Source organism: Antechinus flavipes, chromosome 2 (genome assembly GCF_016432865.1).
Source record: "Antechinus flavipes isolate AdamAnt ecotype Samford, QLD, Australia chromosome 2, AdamAnt_v2, whole genome shotgun sequence".
NCBI classification, from domain to species: domain Eukaryota; kingdom Metazoa; phylum Chordata; class Mammalia; order Dasyuromorphia; family Dasyuridae; genus Antechinus; species Antechinus flavipes.
In genome coordinates, this window is record NC_067399.1 from 479,062,722 (window position 1) to 479,085,984 (window position 23,263).

The window sequence follows — 23,263 nt, forward strand, 5'->3', positions numbered from 1 at the left end:
GCGGAGAGAGGGCTTCTGGCGTAGCTCCACTGAAATCCGTCAAAGTGTTCTCTGCAACAGAGTCGTTCCTTTCGAGTCCAGCGCGATCAGCCAGCCAAGAGGAAAAAATGTATTCTGGAATGGCTGTCTCGCCTTATATGTGAACCTTCTGAAAGAATGGGATTATGGGTTTTCTCCCATAGTGCTCTCTGGCCCAAAGAGCTTTAAGGTGTGGACTCTCTTGAAGTTAGAAAGTGTACTTTGTGAAGCTAGCATACTTGTGGACTCCAATGAGTAAAGGTGGGAACACAAGCCTTATCTTGATTAGTTCTACTTAGTACCTTGTTTCAGGTTCTGGCCAAAACAACTTCTTGTAAGATTAGATCAACTCTAATTACTTAGCAGTTAGTAAGGATTCCAACAATATATCCTTCTTGAATTCCTTCAAGTCTCAATAGTATTTTCTGACAGAAGCCTTTCCTGGTTTTCCTTCATTTTGTACCTTCTCTTTTGTTTATCTGCAACTTATCCTGGATATATCTTGTTAATCTATAATAGTTTATCTGTTGTTTATCTGTTGTGAACTTCTTAAAATCAGGGACCATTATTCACCATGTTCTGCATAACCAACATTTAGCACAGTGTCTGGCACACAGAAGGCACTTTATAAATGCTTATTGTCTCGATTTGATTCTTGATTGCCTCTAGAATAAAATAAAAGAATTTTAAAACTCTTCCAACTTGTCCTCAACCTATCTTTCCAGCCTCAGTAAACTTTCCCTTTTTGGGGAAAATAGGTCCTTTGTTTGACTTTTACATCCTTATCCAAAGCTACTTTTTTAGCCTTATTATATAATACTCTCCTCATTTTCTATATTTCAGCCAAACTAACCTTGCTGTTTCTTACACAAGTTTCTTGCTTCACTTTCCATTTGCCTGCCTTTTGTACTAAGTGTTTACCTGTTCCTGGAATTTATTGCATTCTTATCTCAACCTTATAGAATACTTTGCCTCTTTCAAAATTCCATTTAAGTGCCATATTCTACATGAAGTCTTTCTTGATCCTCCCACCTAACAGTGTCTCCCCCCTCAAAATGTTTACTTTATATGTATCATATATGTGTGTATATGTATATTATACGTACTTTTTGGTACAGTATATCTCCCAGATTGAAAGGAAACCCCGTGAAGGCAGGGGTAGAATTAAGCTCTTTGAAAGAAGGGACTATTTGTATCTTTATATTCCCCAGGCCAAGCCACAGTGCCTGGCACATAGTTGGCATTTAATAAATGTTTGTTGATTGATTTATTTGAAGGAAAATCAAAATGTTGGTTTAGTATCCTTGTATAAGGTCAGGATGAAGTAGAGGGGAAAACTGTGAACCTGATATACTAAAAAGAAGGGCAGATGTCCTGGGATCTAGGACATCTAGGACATCCTAGGGATGGATCACATAATACATTTTTGTAACATTAAAAGAGAATAGATTGCTGAATGATATCAACTCTAGAAATGACAGTGGGAAAACTTTCCCTCTAGGACAGAAAGTTCAGCCAGTGCTGGAAACAGTGCATCATGGCAGCAGCTGGGAGTTAGGAATGGAGAGCAAGCCTCTATCAGGGACAGAAATAAAAGGAGCTGAGAGGAAAAGGTCTAAAATGAAGGTATGTTTCTTTATTATGGGGGAGAGACATAATGGAAGGGAGATAAGTGGGAGTAGAAAAGGATGAGAAAGTGAGCAGTAGGAAATTGGGGAAGGGGTTAATTTACTTTTAAGCAATCAAGAATCACTTGGATTGACAAAGTAAGAGAGAGTGAGAAGTTTGTTTTCTATCCATAAGGGAAGATTTTTGAAAGAATAGCAGTAGATGGGAACTTAATTAATGATAACAGATGAATAAGTATGTTCAGTATCTTAGATCCATCCCAGTGATCATATAAGATCTACTTTTTTTGGTTGTGCTGACTTTCCATCTCTGCAGTTTTTAAGGAACTATTTCCATAGAATCAAAGGACTGGTTAAGGAAGGGGGAAAAGGTTCTTAATAATTAGACCTATCCCAAAATAGGAATTACTTTGGGAGGTTGTAGCTTTCTTAACACTGAAGGTCTCTAGAAAATATGTATGAACTTGTGAGAAGTGTTGATTATAGTTTAGGGAATGATTTCATTGATCTTTTTCAGTCCCTACTAGCTCTGAGATTTCCACCTTTGTTTCCCATTCCTTTCTTTTCACAACTCCAAGGAATTAATGAACAGGGCAAAGTACAGCAATAAAGGAAAAATTATTTGATTTGTTTGATAAACTGGAAACAAAGAAGTCTCCTTAATCACTGATGCTTCTGAATGTGGCCTAAATGGGAGTATTAAGAAAAGTCTAACTAGGACCTTTGATCCAGGAAGAATTTGCCAAAGGAAGAATGTTACCCCAAGGCTAGAGATTTAAAGGATAGCTGACTACAAAAATATTTCTATTAGGGAGGAGTCAGAGAAGAGATGCAACCTGGCAGAACTGGTGACAATGATAGGATGATAGGAGAAGCAAGAAAGCATCCTTGAAGAGGGAGCAAGGGATATAGAAAAAAGGATTTAAAATTGGTGGTGGTAGAACCCAAGCACTTGATGTACTTTAAAGTGGGGAGGGAGGCTGAGGTCCAGAAAGGATATACCCCCTTCTCCTCTCTCCTTACCCAGTGCAGTGAGCTGGTTCATTCAGTAGCACTCCTCTGCCTTTTTTCTTCAGAAATTTCCCTACATGGAAAGTTGACCCAATCCAGGGATTAAGAAAAGGTTCTCCCTTTTCTCCTCCTCCTCCCTACCCCTCACCCTAGCTCATTGACGATTCAAAGAGTGAGGCTGAAACAACAGTGACTTTCAGATGAGGCAAGGTGAGAAAAGAAAGGTAGCAATACTTTATTGATAATAATAATAGCAGTTAGCCTTTACATAGTATCTATTATGTGCCAGGGATTGTACTAATCACGGTTTTTTTAACCATATTATCTCATTTGATCTTCATAACAACCATTTAAAATAGATGCTATAATTATCCCCATTTTACAGTTGTGGAAACTGAGGTAAACAGGTTAAGTGACTTGCCCAGAATCACACAACTAATAAATTTAGAGGCTAGATTAGAACTCAGATCTTCTTGACTCCAGACAGTGCTTTATCCATATGCTACCTCACTGTCTTTTCTGCTGAATATCTCTGCCTTCCTAGAGATCACTTCTGCCTTCCCATTACAGGCCAAGGATTGTCTTTTTGCCATGAATTTGCTCTCTAAGGTAAATGATCCAAACTGAACTGGTGCCAAGTTCAAAGTGTAGTATGAAGCCCTGTGTGGAGAGAGTAAAAGAGGAGGAAGAACATTTTTAGTGTTTCAGGCCCTGCTAAAAGAGAAATGTTTCCCAAGGTTTAGGACTTTTCCTTCTCTCAGCATGGTTTCTTCAGAGATGAGGCATTAAAAGCCTAGGACAACATGGGAGATGGGGGTAGGGAAAGTCTCTGAGTCCCATTTACTTGAGATTTTTCTTTCTCTCAAAACTTTAAATTTTCCTGGAAAGTGAATGGAATAGGGTTTGAGTATCAGAATCAGGATAGCCTGAAAGGTTCTAGATATACTCCCATCCAGCTATTTGGACTCAATGAATAATCTTACCAGGGCTTCAAAAACTTAATTTCACAAGTATAAGATAGGGAAATGTGGTTAGATAATAGTTTGTTTGAAAAAAAAGATCTTAAGATTATAGTGGACTGCAAGCTCAGTATCAGTCAGCAATATGATATGACAACAAAAACCAAAATCAACAAATCAAATATGACCCTGGGTTCCCTTCAAAGGGTCAAAGCTTCCCAAAAAGGAGAGAGCTCTTTTGGAATATGTCCTGGTCAGATCACATTCGGAGTATTATATTCTGTCCTGTGTACCACAGTCAAGTGAAAAAACAAATGAAAAACATTTATTTAGTTGTGGATTTTTGTTTGTTGTTTTAACAACATACTTAGCACTGGGGGCATACAAACAGAAAAATTCTTAGAGCTTACATTCTAACATGGGAGATAGTCCAGACAAGGTTTGGCTCTAAGGCAGACGGAGTTTGGAGTTCCAGGGGCATAATACGGCTGAGCATTCTAACATCTAACTAAAAGGATTTTTAGCTGATGACTCCCAGTTTAAGTAGTCGTTCCTGTTTCTTTAGCCAGGGATCCCAGAACTGTGGGGAATGGGAGAATGGGCCTTAGGCTTCAATTGGGCCATTGCTCCAGTTTTCTTCTTGTGGGAGAGATGGAGGTCATAATGCATCCATTAAGGGAAAAAAAAGAAATATTAGCAGCATGGTTGGGGGGAGGGGGATGAGAGGGACAAAAGCAAAGAAAAGCTTTCTTTGCCTGATGCTCACCCTTCCTAGTGTGATCTATTCACTGATATACTAGAGAATATACCGAGGAAGTTAAGTGAGACTTCCATGTTTTCATATAAAGAGTATCTGAAAGAACAAGAGCTATTTAAATAGGGGAAAAAAAAAAGATTTAGGTCAGAAATCATGAATACTGTGGTCAAATAGTCAAAGGACTTTCATGCAGAAATAAGAATAAAGATATTTCCAAAGAAGCAGAAATAGGAGCAGTTGGGTGGAATTAGACTTGAATAGGGAGAATAGGGATAGGGTACATTTGTTTCAAACCCTTTTTCAGCTTCCTCTCCCAAAGCATCTATTTGTTTTCTAAGGATTACCACTCCACCCCTAGTCAGACCTTGAATGCCAAGTAGGAGGAAGCAATTGACTTTAGCATCACTTAAGACTGATTAGTTAATAGGAAGCTATCAAATAGTCCCATTTCTCTGGGTAAAGAAGGCCTGCATCCTCAGCAGTGATTTCTTTGACTTCAAGGCTCCTCCTCCCCAATCCTGTGGTTAGTTTGCCCTTCCTGGTCTTTGGTGTGGTACAGTAATTCTTCCAGCTAACTAACAGCATTGTTGCTTTAAGAAACAGAAAGGGAGAGCACTAGACACAGCAAAAAAGTGCCCTTTAGTAAAAGTTATGACCCCTTGAAGATGTTTTCTCCTTGTGACTCTTCCTTTGGAATGATGAGTTTCTGTCCTGGACTTCACTTACAGCTCTTCTCACTCTTCTTCTGATTTCTCTGCCTCCCCAGAACTACCCTACACACATCTACTTTTATATGTTCTCTTCCTCCATTATAAAGGAAGAAGTTCAAACAAACTTTTTGAAGTTAGGCAATATCTTTTCTGCACTTACATAGTGCAAACAGTTCCTACTTAAAATTAGGTCAGTGCTTAATAAATGTGCTAATGTGTTTAATAAATGTGCTGCCTGGAACTAAAAGAGTGCTAAATAAATTTGTTATCTGTCCATCCATTCATTCATCCATCTATCATTCTCTAGGTTAAACGGCATACAAAATGTGAATGATGTCAAGCAACAAGGAAAGTCATCCATAAATCAACTTTAAAAGATAAATTGAGTTGAGAAAAGACTAGTAGGATAGATAACCTGAGGCCCTAGGGGATCAGTGAGGTGGGAGGGAATAGGTTGTCTGGCAAGAAGAGACATAGGGGAAGAAGAATCCTCTTGAGATATAAATGAGTAGTCATTAGATTGTGTGAGCTCCTTGAGGGCAGGTATTCTCTTGTACTTCTCTTTTTATCCCCAGCCTAAGCATAGTGACTAGCACATCTGTTGAGTCATTTGCAGTGATGTCCAACTCTACGTAAATCCATTTGGAATTTTCTTGGCAAAGATACAGGAGTGGCTTGTCATTTCCTTCTCCAGCTCATTTTACAGTTGAGAAAACTGAGGTAAGCCAACTAAAGTGACTTGCTCAGGGTCACACAGCTAGTAAATGTCTGAGGACAGATTTAAACTCACAAAGATGAGTCTTCCTTATTGTAGGCCCTATATTCTATTCATTGACTGACTAGTCTGGTAGACTTACTTTAGCTCATTCATTATTCTTATTAAGTAGGTCCTAAAATGAGTTGTTTGTAGCCACTGTAGTAATCTAAGGGGAGTCTGGGCCAACAAATTTCTGTGCTCTAGTGAAAAGCCTCACCCTAATAGAACTTTGCCTTCAGGCTTCTTTAGTTTAAGTCAATAAACACTTTGTTAAATTTTAATTTTATTTAGTTTTTATTACAGACTTAACAGATACTAAATCAAATGAGGATTTCACATACCTTATAGAGCAGAAAGAAAAGATTACATGTAAAACAGTGAATGTCCACCACATAAAATTTGCTTTTATTTTTAAACATATAAATTCAACATATAACTTTCAAAGCTGTCTAGCTTCTCTGTGCTTCCTTCTTGTCTTTCTGCTCTATCCCAGTCTTGCTGTCCCTCCTACCTACCCCCAAACTGAAATAAAAAGAAAATCCTAAAACAATGCATAATCAAACAAAACAAATTGCTACTTTCATGGCTCTTGTCCATAAATATGTCTCCTTCTTCTTTTAAGTCTATTACCCTTTTTTTTTTTTTTTTTGAGAGATGGATAGCAAGCTTCATTGTTCTCTGGAAAGATGGTTGGTCATTTTAGTGACTGGAGATCTTAATGTCTTTCAAAAGAATTACCTATTAAGAATATACTATGGAGCAACTAGTTGATGCAGGGGATATGTATAAAAATAAGATAAGAAATGTAGATTTAGATGGGGGGATTTAAGGTATAATAGTCTGTTGGAATCCTTACTAACTGCTAAGTAATTAGAGTTGATCTAATCTTACAAGAAGTTGTTTTGGCCAGAACCTGAAACAAGGTACTAAGTAGAACTAATTAAGACAAGGCTTGTGTTCACACCTTTACTCATTGGAGTCCACAAGTATGCTAGCTTCACAAAGTACACTTTCTACACCTCCTTTAAAGCTCATTGGGCCAGAGAGCACTATGGGAGAAAACCCATAATCCCATTCTCTCAGAAGAGGCAGATAAAAGGCCAGCGATGAGGGATCTATGGCAGAATACATTTTTTCCTCTTGGCTGGCTGATCGCGCTGGACTCGAGAGGAACGACTCTGGTGCAGAGAACACTTTGACGGATTTCAGTGGAGCTACGCCAGAAGCCCTCTCTCCGCAGCAAGTTGGTGGCTGGGCTCCCCAGAAGGAGATAAGAGAGACCTTCCATCTCTGTCTTGGTTGGAGGCAGAAGAAAGCAGAGGCAGAGGCTGAAGGACAGAACCTTTGGATTTGGAGACATCCGAAGGGCTCCAAGCCTCTAAACCGGCTGTGCTTTGAGAAGAACAAACTCCAACATTTGAACTCTAACAACAGTCCAAATCCCTCATTTCACAGATGAGAGACAGAAAGATTAGATGATTTTGCTGAGATTATACAAGTGGTAAATATAGAGAAGGGATATGAACCATGTTCCTCTGATTTGAAAGCCAGTTATTCTTCCATTATGCCACTAGGTGCTAGTCTCCCTGTTCTAAAGAAGTTTATATTCTAAGAGGGGGACAAATGTTCACACACATGAGTGCAGGCACACACACATGTATATATACATAAATTCACAGAGAGATCACCTGGATATTTCCTCTCTGTTTTAACACCTGTAACAACTAATATTTAAGTGACCTAGCCTGAATTCAAGAAACCTATGCTTGCTGTCATCTTTGGTGTAGACGCTCTGCTTTTTGGTTTTGACCCTCACTCTGTCTCTCCATCTGGTAGTGAGCTTTGTTTGCAAAAATGTTCCCTCCTTCTCTTTTCCCCTCCCCTACTCCTCATATCAGCTTTTGTCTACTGGAACCCAACTGTTGGTTACAGAATTCCTCCCAATGACAGAGAAGGTTTTAGGCCCAGCAACCTTCCATTTGCATTCTGGAGCTACCTGTGAAAGTTATCTAGGCATTCTGGCCACTGTTTTTTGTTTTGTTTTGTTTTGTTTGTTTTATTTTGGTTTGTTTTGATTTGGTTTGATTTGTTTTATTTTTCCTGGGGTTAACTAAATTAGCTTTGCTATTATTCTAGACAATCTAGGACTGGCTTCAAAAAGCAAGCTAGTTGCTAAAATTTGGGATTCTTAAGGGTGGATTTGTGATTGTAAGCAGTACTAGAGGCTCTTCCCCAGGGGAACAAAGATCTTTAGCGTTGTATTACATACTGGAATCACATAATCTTAGAATTTGGAGGGACCTTTTCCCTCTACACCATGCCTGTCAAGGTCATCTAGCCCCTTGTTGGACAGCTCCAAGTACAGAGCACACCTATAGATGCACCCATCTTTGGATCTCCATCACTGGACAGCTCTGAGTATTTAGTAGTTTTTCTTTTTATTGAACCAATGTCTAACACCCTGTCACTTAACCCACTCCCTTCAATTGGCCCTAGTCATGCTTTCTTGGGTCCAATAGAAAAAGTTTGCTTTATCTTTAGAGGCATACTGGTTCAGTAAAAAGATTGTTGCATATGAAGTTATAAGACCTTGATTTAATTCCTGTTTTGGCCATTTAGTACTTGTGTGAGCAAGGATGAGTCATTTAACAACTCTGGGATTAGATGTCCTTTAAGGTTAATTCCAACTCTCAATCTAGATTTCTGGGAATGGGCAGTATCCTGCAGTGGAAAGAGTACTTGGGGAGGGGGTCAGGGAGAGCTTAAGTTTGAATCCTGAGTCAGATTCTCTAGCTCCATGATCCTGAGAAAAGGTACTCATTTTCTTCATCTGTAAAATGAGGCTAATAATAGGAAGAGCACTTACCTTACAGGATTTTCTTTTTGAGGATTAAATGGGACTTTGTGTATTAAGCACCTTGCAGATCCTCTTTCTCTTATTACTTTTGTGACCTCGGATAAGTCATCTTCTTGGGTCACAGTTTTCTCATCTGTGAAATGGATACCCCACTTTCTTCATCCACATGATTTATCTTTACGTACATGAAGACAATTATGATATTCCCTATAAGTCTTCTCCAGGCTAAACATATCTATTTTCTTTCAATGGATTCCTGAGTAGTGTCAGAAACAACTGGCAAGTATAAAAGGGTACATCTGGGTCACACCAAAAAATTTAGCAACAGGAAGTCTAGTTATATCCAGTTTAAAGAAAAAGCAGGTATTTAATATAACTTTGCCCTGTTCTTTGTAATGTTTCCTGGCAGACTAGAGAGGCATTTTCAAAACTCATAACACCATGTGAAGGAGTAGGTATGTGAATGGCCAGAGCCAAGATGCCAGCAGTAGCTTGGTTATCATAATTGGTCCTGCTTTTTCCTTCCCTTCTCCTTCAGGGTTAGGATGAGAAGCCCCAACTGGTTTGCTTCCTCAGAAAATAGTCAGGTGATGGTACATAAAATGTTTATCTTGGTAAAACTTACCTTGTATCATCAATGAAACTAGACAAAATATATCTGAAAAGGGACGCCCACTCCCTCTACTGGGAAAATGTCTTATGATGAGCTTTTTTCTAACATGACATGACTTTGAATCCCCCTTTCTCATCTGATTGCTCTTCTTTGGTTGCCCTCCAATATGTGAATGTTCTTCCTAATCTTTAGTCCCTAAACTAAATACCATATTCCAGATATGGTCACCCCAGAGCAAACTATAGAGGAGCAATGCTTCTTTCCCACAGGATGCTATAATTCTACCAATGCAGTCTAGTTTAACATTAGCTTTTTCAGTTGTCCCACCATATTGCTGAGTGACATCAGGCTATCAGCCAACTAACAGAACCTGTTAGTTGACAGAAACCTGAGGGCCTCTCTTCTCCCAAGAGATTCAGGCACAAACTTATACCAGCACTTAACACCTGAGAGATAGCCTTGGAATGGGTTCTATCCTACTTTTCTGCCACCCACATTTCTCTTTTGCAGATTCTAAAGTGCCTTCAAGGGAAAGAGGGGGAGGGGAGTAGGAATGAGTGAACCTTACCCTCATCAGGAAATAATATACACACTCAATATGGGTATAGAAATCTATCTTATCCTGAAGGAAAGTAAAAAGGGAAGGGCATATAGGATGAGAGGAGGGTGATAGAAGAGAGGGCATAGTGGGGGAGAGGCTAGTCAGAAGCAAAACAGATTGAGGAGGGACAGGGTAAAAGGAGAGAGAAAGTAGTGAAAAGGGGAAATACAGTTAGCAATAGTAACTGTGAAAAGAATTTTGAAACAGATTTCTCTGATGAAGGCTTTATTTCTCAAATATATAGGGAAGTGAGTCAAATTTATAAAAAATAAGAACTCTTCCTAAATTGATAAATGATCAAAAGATATGATTTATGTCCAAAGAGCTAAAAAAAATGCATATTTTTTGACTTAATAATGTGACTACCAGATATGAAACCCAAAGAAATTTTTTTAAAAAGGAAAAGGACATATTTATACAAAAATATTTATAGCATCTCTTTTCACAGGGCAAAAAATTGGAAATCAAGAGGATGCCCATTTAATTGAGGAGTGACTAAATAAATTATGGCATATGATTATGATAGAATATTATCATTCTATGGGAAATGATCAGCAAGATCCTTTCAGAAAAACCCGGAAAGTCCTCCATGAGCTCAAGCAAATTGAAATATACTGTGTACAAAGTAATAGCAATGTTCTAGGATGATCAACTGTGAATGATTTTGCTATTCTTTTCAATACAATCTAAGACCATTCTGATGGATTTATGATGAAAAATTTTATCCAAACCCAGAGAAAAAATTTACTATGTCTAAATACAGATTGAAGCACTCCTATTTTTTTACACTTTATTTTTCCTAAGGGTTTTTTTGTGGAGGGAAGAAATGTATATTTTCTTTTACAAAAGGACATTTATGGGAGTGTTTTGTATAACTTTACATGTGCCCACACATTGAGGATGGAGAGGAGAAGAGGGAAAGAATATGGAATTCAAAGTTTTTTTTTTTTAATGTAAAAAATACTACATTGATATCAAGAAATTTACAAAAGTGATTACTTGTTAATAATTGAACAGGGAAGTAATGGAAAGATTTTTTTTTAAAAATCACACTATGGGAAATTTATTTAGGTAAATAACCATCCCTTACCTTAACCCCTGGGAGCAGCAGTCTCACAGATTGTATTATACTACCATTTGAAAAGGAGTTGTACCAAGAAAGATGTTTGTTATCCACTGTTAACTGTGGTTAACTGTCTAAGGTCGCATAAATCAAAGATTAATTCATCCAGCCAGATCATCATTCATTAAGCATTTATTGAGTATATATGATTTACAAATTATACATAGCCATTGCCTACCTTATGTTTACAATCTAGTTGGGAAAATGGGATATACACACAAAATAACATGAGTAGATAATAAGAAAGCACTACATACTAATACAATAAAGTGCTAAATTATATGATAAAAGCAACTAGAAAATAACAATGGTCATAGTAACAATAATAGCATGAATACAGTGTTTTATAGCATATGAAGCTTTTCCTTCTCTCAAAATAATGCTATAAGATACAACAGGATAATATATAATAAGGTGCTAATCGTGCAGTACAGGCATCCTAACATGATGTTAGAGATGCATCAACAAGGAAACAGTTCTACTCAAATCAGAAATTAAACATTGATTAAGCAATATAGTAGCATTTATATAGCAGAGCAATTTGCTTGGTAGATTAGACAGATAGTTCTTTGCCCTCAAGAAGTTTACAATAAAGATATGATACAAATGCAAATAACTATGATTTTTTAAAAAGACAGCAAGAATTGTGAAAGAAGTGAAAACAAAGTGCCATGTGAGGTACTACGAGGGAAAGATGTTTTCTCTCAATTTAACAAACACTGATTAAGCACCTACTCTGTGCAATTTATTAAATGCCTACTATGTGCAATATTTGAAAGCACCTACTCTGTGCAATGTTTATTATTAAGTACCTACTATGTGCAAACCATTAAGCGCATACTACATTGCCACATGCAAAAGCTAGAAAGGAAGGCTTTCTCAACTATATTCCATATTGATTAGGCCTTATTCAGAGGTGAAAAATTACTTTTTTTGTGTGGGCCTTTATTTTGAAGAAGCATGAGAACATGAAAACAGCACCGGGTTTGTTTGTTTGTTTGTTTTAAAAGGTGATGGGCCTTGTTTAGTCTGGAGAAGAAAATGCTAAGGAATAATTTGTTCTTGGAATTGAAATTTAGGAAGTTATATTTCACAAATCTACATCTCCATTTTGAAGAAGACTATGAAGGGAACTGGTTTGAGGTGTTATCAACAATTACGTTTGTAAAACATTGTGGAAAAAGTTTTTCTGAGAGGTTATAAGGCCTCTTGCCCAATAACATGAAAAAGGACTGGGATGGTTTAGATGCTGTCTTCTCCTGAAGTAGGGACTATTTAACATAGCTGAGCTCATAGAACTTAGATCTCAGGAAACTTCATTTGAACAATGACATGCCAAAGTCTCCCAATTCCATTTTTCTAGGCTCCCAATGAAATGAATAGTCCCAAAGCATTCGTTTATGCCAGTCCAACAAAATTTTGGAACTCTCAACACTTGAATTTTGTCATCTGTAAAATGGGAGTATCAAAAATAATTCCTGTTAAATTGAACTAGGTGAGGTAAATATGCTTTGTAGCAAAGAAATGGAAACAACCCACCCGTGCTCTTAAATCTAAAAATATGGCAAAACAAACCAGTGTTAATACGATGCTAATAAAATTGAACTAAAACAAAGGTTGCATTGTATTGAAATAAAAGATGTATTGTATTGGGGGAAAAATGACTATAAAGAATTCTGAACACCCTTTAAAGATTTATATGAGATAAATACATGGTGAATTTAGCAGAAGTTTGGGAAAATGAAAAGACGGGAGGAAAAAAAAAAAGATAAACCTGAATTAAGATAACAACAAAAACAATTCTAGAGGTGAAAGAATGAAATATACCTCCAATATTGTCATAAGAGAATGAGGAACTTGTGAGGCTATTGGAATTACTGTAACATTTGAAACAGATTGTACAATTTTAACTACTATTACTACAAATCAGATTTTTTTAATTACCCAAAAAGGAAAGTGAAAAAGAAAAAGAAAATAGATGAATATTTGAACTATTCAAAATTGCTTTTCTTTTCTTTTTTCTTTTTCTTTCTTTTTTTTTCTTTTTTTTCTTTTTTCTTTTTTTTTTTTTTTGGAAACAAAGTGGTTTTAATTATTTGCCCACAGTCACAGATCTGGTAAGATCAGCCACATTGGGACACATATTCTCCTGAGTCCTAGGGACTGGTTCTATGTTGAAAAAATGCAAATTTTTAAAAATGTTTGTTAAGCATTTATCATCAACCTGATCATTTTAACCAATGAGTAAGGCAGTGACATAAAATTAGAAAATTAACAACTTATTATATTTAAGTATGAAAAGGCATGGTTCAATGGGACTAAAAGAAAAAGGCCAAATTATGAGAATGAGATAATAGATAAATGCCAGAAACTTCAAACAACAATCAAAATTAATGAAGAAAAAAGAGTAATTAAAGGAAGTAACATTTAGTGGAAAATATCATAATGAAAAATTAATTCATAACCTTAAAAAGATATGCAACACAGAAATTTGCTTGAAAAATGAAGTTGTAATGAAAGAACTTAGGTAACCGTGAGTTTCCTTCCTAAAGGATATCAGGAAAGAGCAACTTCCATTAGCCTTCAACCCAGTGCTCCTTCACCCTTGCCCTGGATAAAAAGGATGCCCTGAGTAGCCAACTATTGGAAAGAAATCAGGAGCCCTGCCACTGGGAAATGGCTGATCAATCTATAGCCATACAATGCTGAAATAGAAAGCATGTCTCCAACTCTGGGCTGCAAGGTGAGACATTACAGGTACATGGTGGTATTTATCCTATCAGACAGGATTCCCTTTTCGATGACTATTGGAGGAGTGAATTTTTTTTGCTATGGGGCTAGGTCAAGGAATATCACACATGGGGCAGAGAACCCTGTAGAGTCCTTGATGATGATGGCATGGAAGCCCCACGTGACAGAGAAGTGGGTACAAATCTGAGGGCCCTATAGGTGAAGAATGGCTGACAAACCTTTACTTCTGCTCTGAGTATTATGTGACTGAGTTAAAAGAGCAACAAGATTATTGCATAAGGTATCGGAGTGTGCAAGAGGATAGTGAGATAGCTGATTAGCAAATACCCCTGCTGCCCCAGCTGGGCAGAGAGGAATACAGGTACAATGTGTCACCTTCCTCAGCAATGAAAGGTGGTTTGAAAGCAGTGAGTCTGCTTGGCTACAGGGTCCCAGAAAGGAGCAATATCCATTGGCCTGCAATACAATGCTCCTTCAGCCTTGCCCTCGATGGAAAGAATGCTCTGATTGGCCAAGTATTAGAAAGAAACCAGGGGCCCTGCCTCTGGGAAGTGGCTGTCAACCTACAACCAATATAGTGCTGAAATCCTAGCCACTCACCAATAGAAAGGAAAGACCTGCCCTCTGACTGAATATCAAAACCTTGCTTGGTCTCAGAGAGCAGGATAGCTTGTTGCACCCCATCTCTGGGGTCAGAGAGGGGCCCTCTGGGTGAACTGCTGCTTCTCCTGGTAGACCAGGGCAGCATGGAACTGACTGGTGACCCAATGTCTGGTCTTTGCTGAAGAGCCAATGCCAGGAGGACTGACATGAAGCTGGGGTATGATGCTCATTCTACCTAGGTCCCACTGTAAGGCCAGTTCTCACTAGCAATGGCAAACAAACAGGAACAACCTTCCTGTGGAGAATAACAGATGAACCCTTGATCATACACTGGCAGAAGGCTTGTAAGAGAAATGCTGAAAGAAGCCTTTTCCTCTAAGTAGAAATCATGACCCTGCTTGGTCTCCAGAAAATAAGTGAGTTTGCAAACCTAAGTGTTCAGGGGTGAGTTTGCAAACCTAGGAGTGAAAAGGGGTAACTTCCAAGGCAAAGAGGTTCCCATTTGAACTAGCTTGGCATTAAGTGATTTTAAGAGCTAGAAGGCTTAGGAAAGGAGCAAAGAGGTGGGGGTGGTATTCTATATACATTAAACCTGAAAGCCAGTAGAATAGAAGCCCTTCCTGCCAGAGAATGAGTAGGAATTAGAAACAAGGCCCTTTTCTGTCATTGGAAGGGCTAACAAATAAGGATCTATGCAGTGGATTTTGTTTCTCTCTAACTGTATCTCTTCATTGCTCCATAGCTGCATCCCTGGGCTGCGAGGTGAGGCACTACCGTGCATCATAGTATTTACCCTGGCAGACAGAGTAACTAACCATTTTAATATGTGTGGAATGGAGCTAGGAGAGTTTCTGAGTATTTGAGTAATTGAGAGAAAACACTGATTGTAAAGGCAAAAAATCCGAAGATTAAAACCAATGTTTTTTTAACTAAGATTCAATGAATGCTGAGAACAGAAGAGGGAGAAGAAAGCATAGCCCCACCCCTGGCTAGCTAGGTGAGACTCTAGAAGCCCTGGTGGCATTTACCCTGAAACACAAGGTTATCTTGTTGGATACCTGTGGGAATAGTGAATTTTCATTGACAAGGGACTCTCAGCAAGACTATGCTACATGGCCAAGGTTACCATATGGAATTACCCGCATCCATGGTAGCATGTAAGCGCCATGTTATAAAGAAGTAGCTACCAATCGGGAGCCCTACAAGAGAACCCTTTATCAGGATACTGAAGGAACAGGGTTGGAGACCAATGGACAGTTAAAGCAAGTCTGTGCAGAAATCAAGAAGTAGAAGAGGATATTAGAAAAAGAAGCAAAAGTCAAGACCCCACCCCTAGGCTGCGAGGTGAGGCACTACAGGTGTATAATGGTGTTTACCCTGAAACACAGGGTGACCTTGTTGTTTGACTGTGGGAATAGTGAATTTTCTATGCTATAGGGCTAGCTCAAGGATCATCACACATGGGGCACAGAACCATGTGAAATACCCACAGAACCATGTGAAATACTCTTGGAATGTCAAACCCATATAACAAAGAAGTGGTTACAAACCGGGGGCCTTACAGGTGGAAAATGAATGAGAAACCTTCACAGGACTCTGAGGGTATGGTATTGGATGCCAATAAACATAGGAAAGCCTTTGCTGGTGGAAACCATACAGGGAATAGCCAAGATATTTGAAAAGTGAGAAGAAAGCAAGACACCACTCCTGGGCTGCGAGGTGGGGCACAACAGGTGCATCATGGTGTTTACCCTGAAGCACAGGGTTACCTTATTGGATCACTGTGGGAATAGTGAATTTTCTTTGCCATCAGACTGTCACCAAGAGTATTCCACATGGCCAAGGTTAACTTATGGAATTCCCCTTGATCATGATGACCTGTAAGTCCCATTTTACAAAGAAGTGGTTAAACAACGGGGGCCCTACTGGAGAAAAATGAATGAGAACCCATTATAATGATCCTGAGGGAAGAGGGTTGGGAACCAATGGACAATGGAAGCAAGCCTGTGCCAAAATCAGGAGCTAGAATAGGCTATTAGAAAAAGGAGCAAAAGTCAAGCCCCCACCCCTGGGCGGCAAGGTGAGGCACTACAGGTGCATGATGGTGTTTACCCTGAAGCACAAGATTACCTTGTTGGATGACTGTGGGAATAGTGAATTTTCTGAGCAATAGGGCTGGCTCAAGGATCATCACACATGGGGCAGAGAACCATGTGGAATACCCCTGAGTACTGTTGGTATGTCAAACCCATATAACAAAGAAGTGGTTACCAACCGGGGACCCTACGGGAGAAAAATGAATGAGAACCCATTATAAGGATACTGAGGGAAGAGGGTTGGGAACCAGTGGACAGTGGAGGCAAACCTGTGCAGAAATCAGGAGGTAGAATAGGATATTAGAAAAAGGAGCAAAAGTCAAGACCCCACCCCTGGGCTGCGAGGTGAGGCACTACAGGTGCATAATGGTGTTTACCCTGAAGTATAGGGTTACCTTATTGGATGACTGTGGGAATAGTGAATTTTCTGTGCTATAGGGCTGGCTCAAGGATCATCACACATGGGCCAGAGAACCATGTGGAATACTCCTGAGTACTGTTGGTATGTCAAACCCATATAACAAAGAAGTGGTTACAAACCGGGGGCCCTACAGGTGGAGAATGAATGAGAAACCTTCACAGACTGAGGGTAAGGTGTTGGAAGCCTGTAAACAAAGTAAGAAAGCTTTTGCTGCTGGAACCTATACAAGGAATAACCAAGATATTTGAAATTTGAGAAGAAAGCAAGACCCCACCCCTGGGCTGCGAGGTGAGGCACTACAGGTGAATGATGGTGTTTAACCTGAAGAACAGGGTTACCTTATTGGATGACTGTGGGAATAGTGAATTTTCTTTGCCATTGGACTGTCACCAAGAGTATTCCACATGGCCAAGGTTAACTTATGGAATTCCCCTTGATCATGATGACATGTAAGTCCCATTTTACAAAAAAGTGGTTATAAACCGGAAGCCCTACGGGAGAAAAATGAATGAGAAACCATTATAAGGATACTGAGGGAAGAGGGTTGGGAACCAATGGACAATGGAAGCAAGCCTGTGCCAAAATCAGGAGCTAGAATAGGATATTAGAAAAAGGAGCAAAAGTCAAGACCCCACCCCTGGGCTGCGAGGTGAGGCACTACAGGTGTATGATGGTGTTTACCCTGAAGCACAGGGTTACCTCATTGTTTGACTGTGGGAATAGTGAATTTTCTGTGCTATAGAGCTGGCTCAAGGATCATCCCACATGGGGCAGAGAACCATGTGGAATACCCCTGAGTACTGTTGGTACGTCAAACACATATAACACAGAAGTGGTTACAAACCGGGGGCCCTACGGGAGAAAAATGAATGAGAACCCATTATAACGATACTGAGGGAAGAGGGTTGGGAACCAATGGACAGTGGAAGCAAGCCTGTGCAGAAATCAAGAATGAGAAACAGCTATTAGAGAAAGGAGCAAAAGTCAAGAGCCCACCCCTGGGCTGCGAGGTGAGGCACTACTGGTGCATGATGATGTTTACCCTGAAGTACAGGGTTACCTTGTTGGATGACTGTGGGAATAGCGAATTTTCTGTGCTATAGGGCTGGCTCAAGGATCATCACACATGGGGCAGAGAACCATGTGGAATACTCCTGAGTACTGTTGGTACGTCAAACCCATATAACACAGAAGTGGTTACAAACCGGGGGCCCTACTGGAGAAAAATGAATGAGAACCCATTATAATGATACTGAGGGAAGAGGGTTGGGAACCAATGGACAGTGGAAGCAAGCCTGTGCAGACATCAAGAGGTAGAACAGGATATTAGAAAAAGGAGCAAAATTCAAGACCCCACCCCTGGGCTGCGAGGTGAGGCACTACAGGTGCATGATGGTACTTACCCTGAAACACAGGGTTACCTTATTGGATGACTGTGGAATAGTAAATTTTCTGTGCTATAGGGCTGGCTCAAGGATCATTACACATGGGGCAGAGAACCATGTGGAATACCCCTGAGTACTGTTGGTATGTCAAACCCATATAACAAAGAAGTGGTTACAAACCGGGGGCCCTACAGGTGGAGAATGAATGAGAAACCTTCACAGACTGAGGGTAAGGTGTTGGAAGCCTGTAAACAAAGTAAGAAAGCTTTTGCTGCTGGAAACTATACAAGGAATAGCCAAGATATTTGAAATTTGAGAAGAAAGCAAGACCCCACCCCTGGGCTGCGAGGTGAGGCACTACAGGTGTATGATGGTGTTTACCCTGAAGTACAGGGTTACCTTATTGGATGACTGTGGGAATAGTGAATTTTCTGTGCTATAGGGCTGGCTCAAGGATCATCACACATGGGGCAGAGAACCATGTGGAATACTCCTGAGTACTGTTGGTACGTCAAACCCATATAACACAGAAGTGGTTACAAACCGGGGGCCCTACGGGAGAAAAATGAATGAGAACCCATTATAACGATACTGAGGGAAGAGGGTTGGGAACCAATGGACAGTGGAAGCAAGCCTGTGCAGAAATCAAGAATGAGAAACAGCTATTAGAGAAAGGAGCAAAAGTCAAGACCCCACCCCTGGGCTGTGAGGTGAGGCACTACTGGTGCATGATGATGTTTACCCTGAAGTACAGGGTTACCTTATTGGATGACTGTGGGAATAGCGAATTTTCTGTGCTATAGGGCTGGCTCAAGGATCATCACACATGGGGCAGAGAACCATGTGGAATACCCCTGAGTACTGTTGGTACGTCAAACCCATATAACAAAGAAGTGGTTACAAACCGGGGGCCCTACAGGTGGAGAATGAATGAGAACCCTTCACAGATTCTGAGGGTAAGGTGTTGGAAGCCTGTAACCAAAGTAAGAAAGCTTTTGCTGCTGGAACCTATACAGGGAATAGCCAAGATATTTGAAAATTGAGAAGAAAGCAAGACCCCACCCCTGGGCTGCGAGGTGTGGCACTACAGGTGTATGATGGTGTTTACCCTGAAGAACAGGGTTACCTTATTGGATAACTGTGGGAATAGTGAATTTTCCTTGCCATTGGACTGTCACCAAGAGTATTCCACATGGCCAAGGTAAACTTATGGAATTCCCCTTGATCATGATGACATGTAAGTCCCATTTTACAAAGAAGTGGTTACAAACCGGGGGCCCTACGGGAGAAAAATGAATGAGAACCCATTATAACGATACTGAGGGAAGAGGGTTGGGAACCAATGGACAGTGGAAGCAAGCCTGTGCAGAAATCAAGAATGAGAAACAGCTATTAGAGAAAGGAGCAAAAGTCAAGAGCCCACCCCTGGGCTGTGAGGTGAGGCACTACTGGTGCATGATGATGTTTACCCTGAAGTACAGGGTTACCTTGTTGGATGACTGTGGGAATAGCGAATTTTCTGTGCTATAGGGCTGGCTCAAGGATCATCACACATGGGGCAGAGAACCATGTGGAATACCCCTGAGTACTGTTGGTACGTCAAACCCATATAACAAAGAAGTGGTTACAAACCGGGGGCCCTACAGGTGGAGAATGAATGAGAAACCATCACAGACTGAGGGTAAGGTGTTGGAAGCCTGTAAACAAAGTAAGAAAGCTTTTGCTGCTGGAACCTATACAAGGAATAGCCAAGATATTTGAAATTTGAGAAGAAAGCAAGACCCCACCCCTGGGCTGCGAGGTGAGGCACTACAGGTGCATGATGGTGTTTACCCTGAAGTACAGGGTTGCCTTATTGGATGACTGTGGGAATAGCGAATTTTCTGTGCTATAGGGCTGGCTCAAGGATCATCACACATGGGGCAGAGAACCATGTGGAATACTCCTGAGTACTGTTGGTACGTCAAACCCAGATAACACAGAAGTGGTTACAAACCGGAGGCCCTACTGGAGAAAAATGAATGAGAACCCATTATAATGATACTGAGGGAAGAGGGTTGGGAACCAATGGACAGTGGAAGCAAGCCTGTACAGACATCAAGAGGTAGAACAGGATATTAGAAAAAGGAGCAAAAGTCAAGACCCCACCCCTGGGCTGCGAGGTGAGGCACTACAGGTGTATGATGGTGTTTACCCTGAAGCACAGGGTTACCTCATTGTTTGACTGTGGGAATAGTGAATTTTCTGTGCTATAGGGCTGGCTCAAGGATCATCCCACATGGGGCAGAGAACCATGTGGAATACCCCTGAGTACTGTTGGTACGTCAAACCCATATAACACAGAAGTGGTTACAAACCGGGGGCCCTACGGGAGAAAAATGAATGAGAAACCATCACAGACTGAGGGTAAGGTGTTGGAAGCCTGTAAACAAAGTAAGAAAGCTTTTGCTGCTGAAACTATACAAGGAATAGCCAAGATATTTGAAATTTGAGAAGAAAGCAAGACCCCACCCCTGGGCTGCGAGGTGAGGCACTACAGGTGTATGATGGTGTTTACCCTGAAGCACAGGGTTACCTTATTGTTTGACTGTGGGAATAGTGAATTTTCTGTGCTATAGGGCTGGCTCAAGGATCATCACACATGGGGCAGAGAACCATGTGGAATACCCCTGAGTACTGTTGGTATGTCAAACCCATATAACACAGAAGTGGTTACAAACCGGGGGCCCTACAGGTGGAGAATGAATGAGAAACCATCACAGACTGAGGGTAAGGTGTTGGAAGCCTGTAAACAAAGTAAGAAAGCTTTTGCTGCTGAAACCTATACAAGGAATAGCCAAGATATTTGAAATTTGAGAAGAAAGCAAGACCCCACCCCTGGGCTGCGAGGTGAGGCACTACAGGTGTATGATGGTGTTTACCCTGAAGCACAGGGTTACCTTATTGTTTGACTGTGGGAATAGTGAATTTTCTGTGCTATAGGGCTGGCTCAAGGATCATCACACATGGGGCAGAGAACCATGTGGAATACCCCTGAGTACTGTTGGTATGTCAAACCCATATAACATGGAAGTGGTTACAAACCGGGGGCCCTAAGGGAGAAAAATGTATGAGAAACCATTATAAGGATACTGAGGGCAGAGGGTGTGAGGCCCATGGACAGTGGAAGCAAGCCTGTGCAGACATGAAGAATTAGAAAAGGCTATTAGAGAAAGGAGCAAAAGTCAAGACCCCACCCCTGGGCTGCGAGGTGAGGCACTACTGGTGCATGATGATGTTTACCCTGAAGTACAGGGTTACCTTGTTGGATGTATGTGGGAATAGCGAATTTTCTGTGCTATAGGGCTGGCTCAAGGATCATCACACATGGGGCAGAGAACCATGTGGAATACTCCTGAGTACTGTTGGTACGTCAAACCCATATAACACAGAAGTGGTTACAAACCGGGGACCCTACTGGAGAAAAATGAATGAGAACCCATTATAATGATACTGAGGGAAGAGGGTTGGGAACCAATGGACAGTGGAAGCAAGCCTGTGCAGACATCAAGAGGTAGAACAGGATATTAGAAAAAGGAGCAAAATTCAAGACCCCACCCCTGGGCTGCGAGGTGAGGCACTACAGGTGCATGATGGTACTTACCCTGAAACACAGGGTTACCTTATTGGATGACTGTGGGAATAGTAAATTTTCTGTGCTATACGGCTGGCTCAAGGATCATTACACATGGGGCAGAGAACCATGTGGAATACCCCTGAGTACTGTTGGTACGTCAAACCCATATAACACAGAAGTGGTTACAAACCGGGGGCCCTACGGGAGAAAAATGAATGAGAACCCATTATAACGATACTGAGGGAAGAGGGTTGGGAACCAATGGACAGTGGAAGCAAGCCTGTGCAGAAATCAAGAATGAGAAACAGCTATTAGAGAAAGGAGCAAAAGTCAAGACCCCACCCCTGGGCTGTGAGGTGAGGCACTACTGGTGCATGATGATGTTTACCCTGAAGTACAGGGTTACCTTATTGGATGACTGTGGGAATAGCGAATTTTCTGTGCTATAGGGCTGGCTCAAGGATCATCACACATGGGGCAGAGAACCATGTGGAATACCCCTGAGTACTGTTGGTACGTCAAACCCATATAACAAAGAAGTGGTTACAAACCGGGGGCCCTACAGGTGGAGAATGAATGAGAAACCTTCACAGACTGAGGGTAAGGTGTTGGAAGCCTGTAAACAAAGTAAGAAAGCTTTTGCTGCTGGAACCTATACAAGGAATAGCCAAGATATTTGAAATTTGAGAAGAAAGCAAGACCCCACCCCTGGGCTGCGAGGTGAGGCACTACAGGTGCATGATGGTGTTTACCCTGAAGTACAGGGTTACCTTATTGGATGACTGTGGGAATAGTGAATTTTCTGTGCTATAGAGCTGGCTCAAGGATCATCACACATGGGGCAGAGAACCATGTGGAATACTCCTGAGTACTGTTGGTACGTCAAACCCATATAACACAGAAGTGGTTACAAACCGGAGGCCCTACTGGAGAAAAATGAATGAGAACCCATTATAATGATACTGAGGGAAGAGGGTTGGGAACCAATGGACAGTGGAAGCAAGCCTGTGCAGACATCAAGAGGTAGAACAGGATATTAGAGAAAGGAGCAAAAGTCAAGACCCCACCCCTGGGCTGCGAGGTGAGGCACTACAGGTGCATGATGGTACTTACCCTGAAACACAGGGTTACCTTATTGGATGACTGTGGGAATAGCGAATTTTCTGTGCTACAGGGCCGGCCCAAGGATCATCACACATGGGGCAGAGAACCATGTGGAATACCCCTGAGTACTGTTGGTATGTCAAACCCATATAACAAAGAAGTGGTTACAAACCGGGGGCCCTACAGGTGGAGAATGAATGAGAAACCTTCACAGACTGAGGGTAAGGTGTTGGAAGCCTGTAAACAAAGTAAG

The 23,263-nt window shown here is 40.8% G+C and overlaps 2 long non-coding RNA genes across 2 annotated transcripts in view; one reads left to right on the top strand and one right to left on the bottom strand.

Annotated features, from left to right (window-relative positions):
• The window catches only part of LOC127550658 (uncharacterized), a 31,705-nt gene that overhangs the window by 5,635 nt on the left and 2,807 nt on the right, over positions 1 to 23,263 (top strand). The window contains exons 2-3 of the long non-coding RNA XR_007950906.1: positions 10,360 to 16,829; positions 22,627 to 22,881. This is a non-coding gene — a long non-coding RNA (uncharacterized LOC127550658). The remainder of the gene's footprint in view (positions 1 to 10,359; positions 16,830 to 22,626; positions 22,882 to 23,263) is intronic.
• The window catches only part of LOC127550657 (uncharacterized), a 31,264-nt gene continuing 19,151 nt past the window's right edge, over positions 11,151 to 23,263 (bottom strand). The window contains exons 4-5 of the long non-coding RNA XR_007950905.1: positions 17,227 to 18,571; positions 11,151 to 16,140 (exon numbers count right to left, since the gene is read on the bottom strand). This is a non-coding gene — a long non-coding RNA (uncharacterized LOC127550657). The remainder of the gene's footprint in view (positions 16,141 to 17,226; positions 18,572 to 23,263) is intronic.